This window comes from Panthera pardus, unplaced genomic scaffold (genome assembly GCF_024362965.1).
Source record: "Panthera pardus isolate Hobbes unplaced genomic scaffold, ASM2436296v1 HiC_scaffold_21, whole genome shotgun sequence".
NCBI classification, from domain to species: domain Eukaryota; kingdom Metazoa; phylum Chordata; class Mammalia; order Carnivora; family Felidae; genus Panthera; species Panthera pardus.
Window position 1 is genome coordinate 39,321,904 of NW_026526777.1, and position 8,932 is coordinate 39,330,835.

The following is an 8,932-nucleotide window of genomic DNA, read 5'->3' on the forward strand; positions in this document are numbered from 1 at the left end:
CCCAGTCAGAAATGTAGAAAATCAGCAGTTCCTTCTCTGGCTCCTGCCTGTTTCTTAAAGTGTTGACACCCTCCGTCTACCCCAGGATTTTATTTTCAGTCTTGTTCTTAGTTCACAATACATTGAATGAGATTTCCCCTAGGTCATCTCTGTCACTCCCTGAACTTCTCCTAGCCTGTATGCTGCTGACACCAACGTTGTCATTTCTGTTTCAAATCCTGCTCCCAAACTGCATACTGCTTACTAGACCTTCTCCGCCTCGTAGTCCACAAGCACCTCCAAACAATATGTACAAAACTCTACTGATGGAATCCCCAGAACTGCTCTTTCATTGTCATAAGTGGCATAACTGTCCACCCAAGTCACCCAAGCCAAACTGGGAGTCTGTAGGGCCCTGTCCATTGTCCGCATCTCCAGCCAGTGCCACATGCTGCCTTTTCAAGTTGTCCTGTGTCACTCTCCTCTCTTCTGTAGCCTCCTGCTGAAACTTTACGCTAATGATTTCTTTTTCAAACTCTTAGTATGGTGTCTCGGCTCTGAATGATTTTTTTTTTCTGTGAACCAAGCCTTTTTTTTTTTTTTTTTTTTTTTTGAGCAGCAGGCAAAGTTTATTAGAGTATAAGATTAGAAAGTAAGAATAATATGAAAGCTGTCTTTACGGAGAGGGGACATTTGAAAGTGGATGCCCCTAGCCTTTTCTGACCTGTAGCTATCCCACAGTCTTCCCACTATTCCCTCTTCTTACCACACTAGTCTCCTCTGATTCTTAACCTTGTCAAACACTCCTGAACACAATCATCAACTGAGGCCCTCCTTAACAACAAAAACAAAAAGTAGTTTCACTTAAATCCCTTGTGCTGAAAAAACTTCTAACGGACCTTCAAAACCCTTGAGATAAAGTTCAGACTCCCTAGCATTACATATAGATGTTCTTCTCTAGACTTGTCTCTCACCAAACCTCTGTCCATTCTCTTTGTTCTCATGATGGCAAATTTCTCACATCTCACGTTTCTGCCACTCGCAATGCTGTTCCATGCCGCCATGATCCAGATCTCTGCTCAACTTTTTTTTTTCAACTTGTAGTGCTTCTAATACCTCCTCCCCATCTCTGACGAGCAAACCAACATCCACCTGCCTTTTTATTTTTTATTATTATTATTTTTAATGTTTATTTATTTTTGAGACAGAGAGAGACAGAGCATGAACAGGGGAGGGTCAGAGAGAGAGGGAGACACAGAATCTGAAACAGAATCCAGGCTCTGAGCTGTCAGCACAGAGCCCGACGCGGGGTTCGAACTCACAGACCGTGAGATCATGACCTGAGCCGAAGTTGGACGCTTAACCGACTGAGCCACCCAGGCACCCCCCACCTACCTTTTTAAAATAATCTCAAAAATCACCTATTCTCTGAATCTCTTTCATGCCACCACTCATCACTTAGAACTGATTACCTTTCTTTTTTGCACTCCTGTGTAGACTTCTTTCTTATAGGGCCTTTAATGAGCATATTTGTTTTCAAGTCTACTTTTCTCCCTGTAGTAATAAACTTGTTCTAATCCTTCCCTTATTTCTTTATCCAAAAACCAATATGGCTACCCAGAAACCGTTTTTAAGCATAGTGCAACCATTGGCCGCATAAAGATTAATAACATATAGACTCCTCGCTCCAAGGAGCACACATAGAGAAGTGCAGACAGAAATATACACATACAACATAGCAAGTACCCTGCTAGTGACATTCACCATCTGTTTCTTTCATGGGCACAGGGAAAGAATATTTAATTCAGTTAGATTAAACAATACACTCTTGAACAACCAATGAGTCAAAGAAAAAATCAAAAAGGAAGTCAAAATATACCTTGAGACAAACAAAAATGGAAATCAACATACTAAAATTTATGGGGTACAGAAAAATAGTTCTAAGAGAAGAGTTTATATCTATAAATGCATATATTAAGAAAAAAGTTAGGGGCGCCTGGGTAGCTCAGTCGGTTGAGTGTCAGACTTCGACTCAGGTCATGATCTCATGGTTCATGAGTTCAAGCCCCACATCGGGCTCTGTGCTGACAGCTCAGAGCCTGGAGCCTGCTTCCGATTCTGTGTTTCCCTCTCTCTCTGCCCCTCCCCCCACTCATGCTCTGTATCTCTCTCTCTTTCAAAAGTAAATAAATGATAACTATTAAAAAAAAAAAAAAGAAAAAGAAAAAAGTTAGATCTCAAGAAAACAACTCAACATTACCAGGAACTAGAAAAAGAAGAAAAAAACTAAGCCCAAAGTAAGCAGAAGAAAGAAAATTATAAAGACTGGAACAGAATCAAATGACATAGAGAATAGAAAAACAATAGAAAAGATTTTAAAAACAACAACTAATAGTCCTTTGAAAAGGTAAAGTTGACAAGACTTTAGTCTGATTAATTAAGAAAAAGAGTGAATTCAAATAAAATTATACCTAACAAAGGATACATTACAACTGATACCATAAAATACAAAGGAGCATAAGAGACTACTATGAACAATTTATGCCACAAATTGGATGACCTAGAAGAAATAGATAAACACTAGAAATATACAACCTACTAGGACCAAATCATAAAGAAACAGAAAATCTTCACACATAATGAGTGAGGAGATTGAATAGGTAATTGAAAATCTCCAAGAAAAGCCTCGGACCTGATTATTTCACTAGTGAATCCTACTAAACATTTAAAGAAGATTTAGTACCAATCTTTCTCAAACTCTGCCCCCCTCCTAAAAAAAAATGAAGAGGAGGAAACTCTCTCAAATTTATCTATGATGCTGCTAGCATTACCTTGATACCAAAGCCAAATAAGGACAGTGCAAGAAAAAAGACTATAGTTTTATAGTGCAATATTCCGGATGAATACGGATGCAGAAATTCTCAGCAAATAGAATTCAACAGCATATATAAAAGATCACACACCATGATCAAGTGGGATGAATCCCTGAGATGCAAGGATGATTCACCACATGCAAATCAACAAAGGTGGTATATCACATTAATAGAATAAAAGATAAAATGAATATAAACATCTAAATGGATGGGGAGAAGCATTTTAAAAAGTTCAACATCCGTTCATGATAAAAACTCTTGTCATATATGAGAAGCCATATATGACAAGCCCACAGCTAACAATACACTTAATGGTGAAAGGTTGAAAGCTTTTCCTCTAAGATCAGGAACAGGACAAGGTTGCCCACTCCTATAGTACTGGAAGTCCTAGCCAGAGCAATAAGGCAAGAAAAAAAAATTAAAAGCATCCAAATCAAAAAGGAAGACGTAAAATAGTCTCTCCTTGAGGATGGCATGATCTTAGGTATAGAAAACTCTAAAACTTTTTTCTGTGTGAAAGCAGAAATTTCTTAAAAATCTATTTATGTAGTGTTTTACAAACCAAAAAAAAGTACAGAATCCTCATTATTCAGGCCATCAACTCTATTCTCAGAAGTGCTTTGAGAGAAGACAGATTTCTCCAGCCTTCCCTGCAAAAATAAAATCCTTCTGTTTACAATCTCAAAGCTGACACTTTTCCTTACACCACTTCTCATAAGAACAATCCTGCAAAGATCCTAAAAGCTCTGCAGAGAATGAAGAGATATTAGCAAAGGACCTCCTCCAGAATGCAATGCCTCGTCACAGAGGTGTCATGCAAGAGACACATAAAAAGATGGCTGTTTCAGAGGAGTGTATGTGAACCGTGAAGAGAGTGATGGCCCCGCAAGGCAGCCCCACACTGTGGAGCGTCACCAGCTAGGGCTGCAATGGCTCTAAGGCTTCTTCCTACTCCTTGTCTTCTGAGGTGGCTGTTCGTCCTGGAGGTTTGGTCTCAGGAAGTATATCAGTCACATTTCTAGGTGCTTTGCCAAAGGCTCTGCTTCAAACAAAACTTTATCAACTCCACTTCTGTTGCTTCTTCCGTTGTTTCCAGATCATCCGGGCTCTCAAAAGTGTCCTCTAACACCTCTTCCATGATCCTGGCCTTCATAATCTCTTTGGACAATTCCTATATGGCACCCCGGACTGGTGAAATCGTCACAAGATTCTAAATGGTCTTTATCAATTCTGTGTTCTTTTTTAGGGAACCAGCCACTTTCAAACCACCAGCTCATTCTTCATTTCCATGAGCACAGAGTTCATGAGAGCTTTCAATGTGTAAAGCTTGTTCATAGCCTTCCTTGACCTGTCATCTCATTAGTCAGAACCACACAGATATTCTGGCCCTTCTTGGCGTATCTTTCACAGATGGTTTCACTCTTCCTTTTTCTCTTTGGATATCTCTTATCTGCCTTTCAGTAGCTCTCAATTCCTTTTCTAATCAACAAAAATCAATCGGCATGCAAAAATCAGTTGCATTTCTATATACATACAAGGAACTATTTGAAAATGAAATGGGTATCTCCTCACCCCAGCATTTAGAATAGCATCAAAAAGAATAAAATTCTCAGGGATAAATTTAACCAAGGAAGTGGAAAATCTGTGTACTTTCAAACTATAAAACATTGATGAAAGAAACTAAAGAAAACACAACTAAGTGGAAAGATATTGTGTTCATGGATTAGAAGAAGGAACAGTTAAAATGCTCATACTAGTCACAGTGCTTGACCGATTCCATGCAACCCCTGTCAAGATTTGAATGGCATCCTTTACAGAAATAGAAAAACAAGTCATAAAATTCACATGGAAACATGAAAAACCCTAAATAACCAAAGCAATCTTGAGAAAGAACTAAGCTGACTATATCACACTTCCTGATTCCAAATGATATTACAAAGCTAGAGTAATCAAGACAGTAGGCATAAAAACAGATACAGAGGCCCCTGGAACAGAATTGAGAACTCAGAAATAAACCCATGCATAAATGATCAACTAGTATTGGACAACGGAGACAAAGCCACTCAATGGAGAAAAGACAGTCTCTTCAATAAATCGTGTCAGTAAAACTAGATATTCACATGGAAAAGAATGAACTAGACCCCTATCTTGCACTATTTACAAAAAGTAACTCGAAATGGATTAAGATTGAAATGCAAGGCCTGAAACTTGTAAAATTTCCAGAAGAAAATATAGGAGAGTAAGCTCTTTGACATTGGCCCTAGCAATTATTTTGGGGGGTTGACTTCAAAAACACAGGCAACAAAAGCAAACATGAGTGGTACTACATCCAACCAAAAAGCTTTGACGCCGCAAAAGAAATAATCAAGAAAATGAAAAGGCAATCTATGGAATGGGAGAAAATATATGCAAACCATATATCTGGTAAGGGATTAATGTCCAAAATATCTAAGGAAGTCAAACTCAATAGTAAAATCAAACAAATAAACAAAACCCAAATAAGCCAATTAAATATGCGCAAAAGGCCTGGATAGATATTTTCCCAAGGAAGATATACAAATGGCCAACAGGTCCATGGAAAGGTCTATCGCATCCATCACATCACGAATCACCAGGAAAATGCGAACCGAAACCACAAGGAACCACCACCTCACATGTGTTAGGATGGCTGTTATCAAAAAGACAACAAATAACAAGTTCTGGCCAGGATATAAAGAAAAGGAAACACGCACACTGTTGTGGAAATATAAATTGGTACAGCCATTATGGAAAACAGTACAGAGTTTCCTCAAAAGAAAAACTGAAATAAACTACCATACGATTCATCAATTCTGCTTTTGGGTATCTATGAGAAGGAAATGAAATCATTATCTTGAAGAGATATCTGTGCCCTGTGTTCATTTTAGCATTATTTACGATAGCCAAGGTCAATGGGGTGCCTGAGTAGTTCAGTCGGTTAAGGGTCTGACTCTTGATCTCAGCTCAGGTCTTCATCTCAAGGTCTTGAGGTCAAGCCCCATGTTGGGCTCCACACTAGGAGTGGAGCCTACTTAAAAAATAAATAAATAAATGAATGAATAAATAAAGCATAGCCAAGGTCAAGCCATCAAAACAACTGATGTATCTATCAACATGTGAATGGGTAAAGAAAATGTGAGATATCTATATTTATTCCATTCATGTAATGGACGATTATTCAGCCATGAAAAAGAAGGAAATCTTGTCATTTGCAACAACATGGATGAACCTTGAGGGCATTATGCTAAGTGAAATAAGTCAGAGAAAGACAAGTACTGTATGACCTCACTTATATGCAGAATCCAAAAAAAAAACAAAAACAAAAACTGAACTCACAGAAACAGTAGATTGGCAGTTGCTAAGGACAGGGTGGGGCTGGGGGGAATGGGTGAATGTGGTCCAAGGGCACAAACCTTTAGCTTTGAGATGAATAATATCTGGGATCTAATGTACAGCATGGTGACAACAGTTAACAATATTGTACTATATAACTGAAAGTTGCTAAGAGAGTAGATCCTAAAAGTTCTCAACACACGCACTTGTGCACACACACACACACACAGAAGTAACCATGTGAGGTCATGGATGCGTTAACTAACCTTACTGTTGTAATCATACTGCAATATATAAATGCATCAAATCATTGTGCTGTACACCTTAAACGAACACAATATTATGTGTTAATTATATCTCAATAAAGACGGAAAAATTTCAAGCAAATATTAAGGGGAAAAAAAAGAGAAATTCAATAGGATGAGAAAGCTGGAGATATATTCCCTATACGTCTGCACCTTTTCCAGGACAACGGGACGGGACCCTGGGGCCACTTGTTCCTCTCATCCACCTGACACACAAGTAAAATACTAGAATTCATCTCCTCTAGCAGAACAGAGAATTGCTGCCTCCAGCACTAACCATATTCCCCACTAATCTCTGAAACTGTACATTTTTGTAACTATTCGTAACAAATCATTGAATTAATTTCCTTTTTATTTCCTTATGAGAAAACTAAATTGCTAATGTTATCAAAATGTTCTCCCTCACTGGAAAATTCCCCTGGCTCTAGTGTTTGGGTTTATATGGTCCCATTTGGAGTTGGTTTTAGGAGACATGAATTTTTTTTAAAGGAAATACTCAGTAGTAAAGTTGGCCTAAGCATTTCTCTCTGTAGCATTTTTTTTGGCAGCGGGGAGGGGGGGAGGGGGGGAGATTACTTCCCTCCTCTTTTATTTACTCTCTGCTTTAATAGTGCTGCTTTCCATACAGCCCTTTTCATTTCCAAAATGCATCCAGACTTTTCCAAATAAATGTTGGCCTCCCAGATATGCAAACCTTGGGGCTCAATTGGACCGTTTGGGGATAACTCCTCAGCCCTGTAAAGAAAGCCAAAGTTTCACAAACAGCCTTTCACTTTACAATCTTCTCTGAGCACACCTTACAAGAGATTGGGCTTGCAGATAATTTAAAGCATTTCATTTTTCTCCTTTCTTAGTCTGCTCAGGCTCAAAATACCACAGACCATGCTTACACACAGGAATCTACTTTCTTATAGTTCTGGGCAGCCGAAGATCAAGGTGCCAGCTAATGCTGTTTCTGCTAAGACCTCTCTCTGGCCTACAGAGAGCAGCCTTTCTGCTGTGTTTTCACATGATGGAGAAGGAGAAAGAGCTTTCTGGTACCTCTTCTCATTAGGACACTAACCCTATGAGAGCGGGATACCACCCTTGTGACCCTTTTTAACCTTAATTACTTCCTTACTCTAAATACAGTCACATTGGGGATGAGGACTTAACATGACTTTCCGTCCAGTCCCTCTGCAAAGTGCTATCCAAGAGCAGGCTAACCCCCACCCCTACCCCGCTGCCCCCCAAATCACCTCTCCTCGGCCTCTCGGCTCTGTGTGATACGTCCACCACCAGCTTCCTCTGGCACAGTGGCCGCCTCGCCTCCCTCTGTGGTCTGCCCTGCAGGTGCTGCTGGAATCTGCTCGGGTTGAGGAGTTCTCTACCTCGGTGTGGTCTTCCACATCCATTGCTACCGCAGAGTGGTGGTGGCTGGTGTGGATACAGGCGGTGCCCCTGGAGGACTGCAAACTCCCCATCTTCTCCAGGCGCCCTGACTGCCAGGGCAGAGGGCAGCGGAGAGCTGAGAAAATCCGAACACCCCCCTCCACACACACCCCCAAGATGTAACTGGCTGATGAGAGAGCCTGGCTGTCATTCGCTCCTTCTCCCAGGCTTAAGGGAACTGCCGATTTGAGCTTTCCCTTCAGTCCCGCAGGTAGAGTTGCACACAGGGTGAACGGGGGCGTCATTCCCTCTTTGCTGTAATTCTGTGCCACCCCACCCCGACATTGGAGGACATAAAACTATGCTCGGTGCTGGGTCCCTCTTAGCCACTTCTCTGAGGAGAGTGCATTATAAAGAAGCAGAAAGTGGAAAGAAAGAAAATATGAGAACTTACAATGACACACACAATTTCTATTTTTACCATCAAATTAGTCTATCTTTCCTTCTTCCTTCCTTTCTCTCTCTCCTTCCTTCCTTCCTTCCTTCTTTCCTTCCTTCCTTCCTTCCTTCCCTCCTTCCTTCACTCCCTCCTTCCCCTCCCTCCTTCCCTCCCTTCCCTCCTTCCCTCCTTCCTCCTTTCCCTCATTCCTTCCTTCCTTCACTCCCTCCTTCCCCTCCCTCTTTCCCTCCCTTCCCTCCTTCCCTCTCTCCTTCCCTCCTTCCTCCCCTCCGTCCTTCCTTCCTTCCATGCCGTCACACCAATCATTGAGCACTTGCTCTATGTGCTGGAATACTTGTTTTGCATAATTTTTACCAAGTTATTACCAAACTTGGATCCCTAAAAAATCTGTTGAGTCAAAAATTAAAATGCAGTCAGTTAAAGAAACACCTTAAGCAGACACCCCCCTAATTTCAACATTTTGTTTCTTTTGAAAGCTGCACATCACTTCTAAATCAAGTCTATGGGGCCTGCGTATGGTTTACTGGGCTCAGAGTCTGTCGGCCTGGGTGGAATCCCAGCTCTACGACTTAACTGTATGCCCTTGACCAGGT

General features: G+C 40.7%; 1 pseudogene; it reads right to left on the minus strand.

Moving 5' to 3' along the window:
* Positions 1-3,770: 3,770 nt before the first annotated feature.
* LOC109250364 (charged multivesicular body protein 3-like) lies at positions 3,771-8,184 on the minus strand (annotated as a pseudogene).
* Between the last annotated feature and the right edge of the window lie 748 nt (positions 8,185-8,932).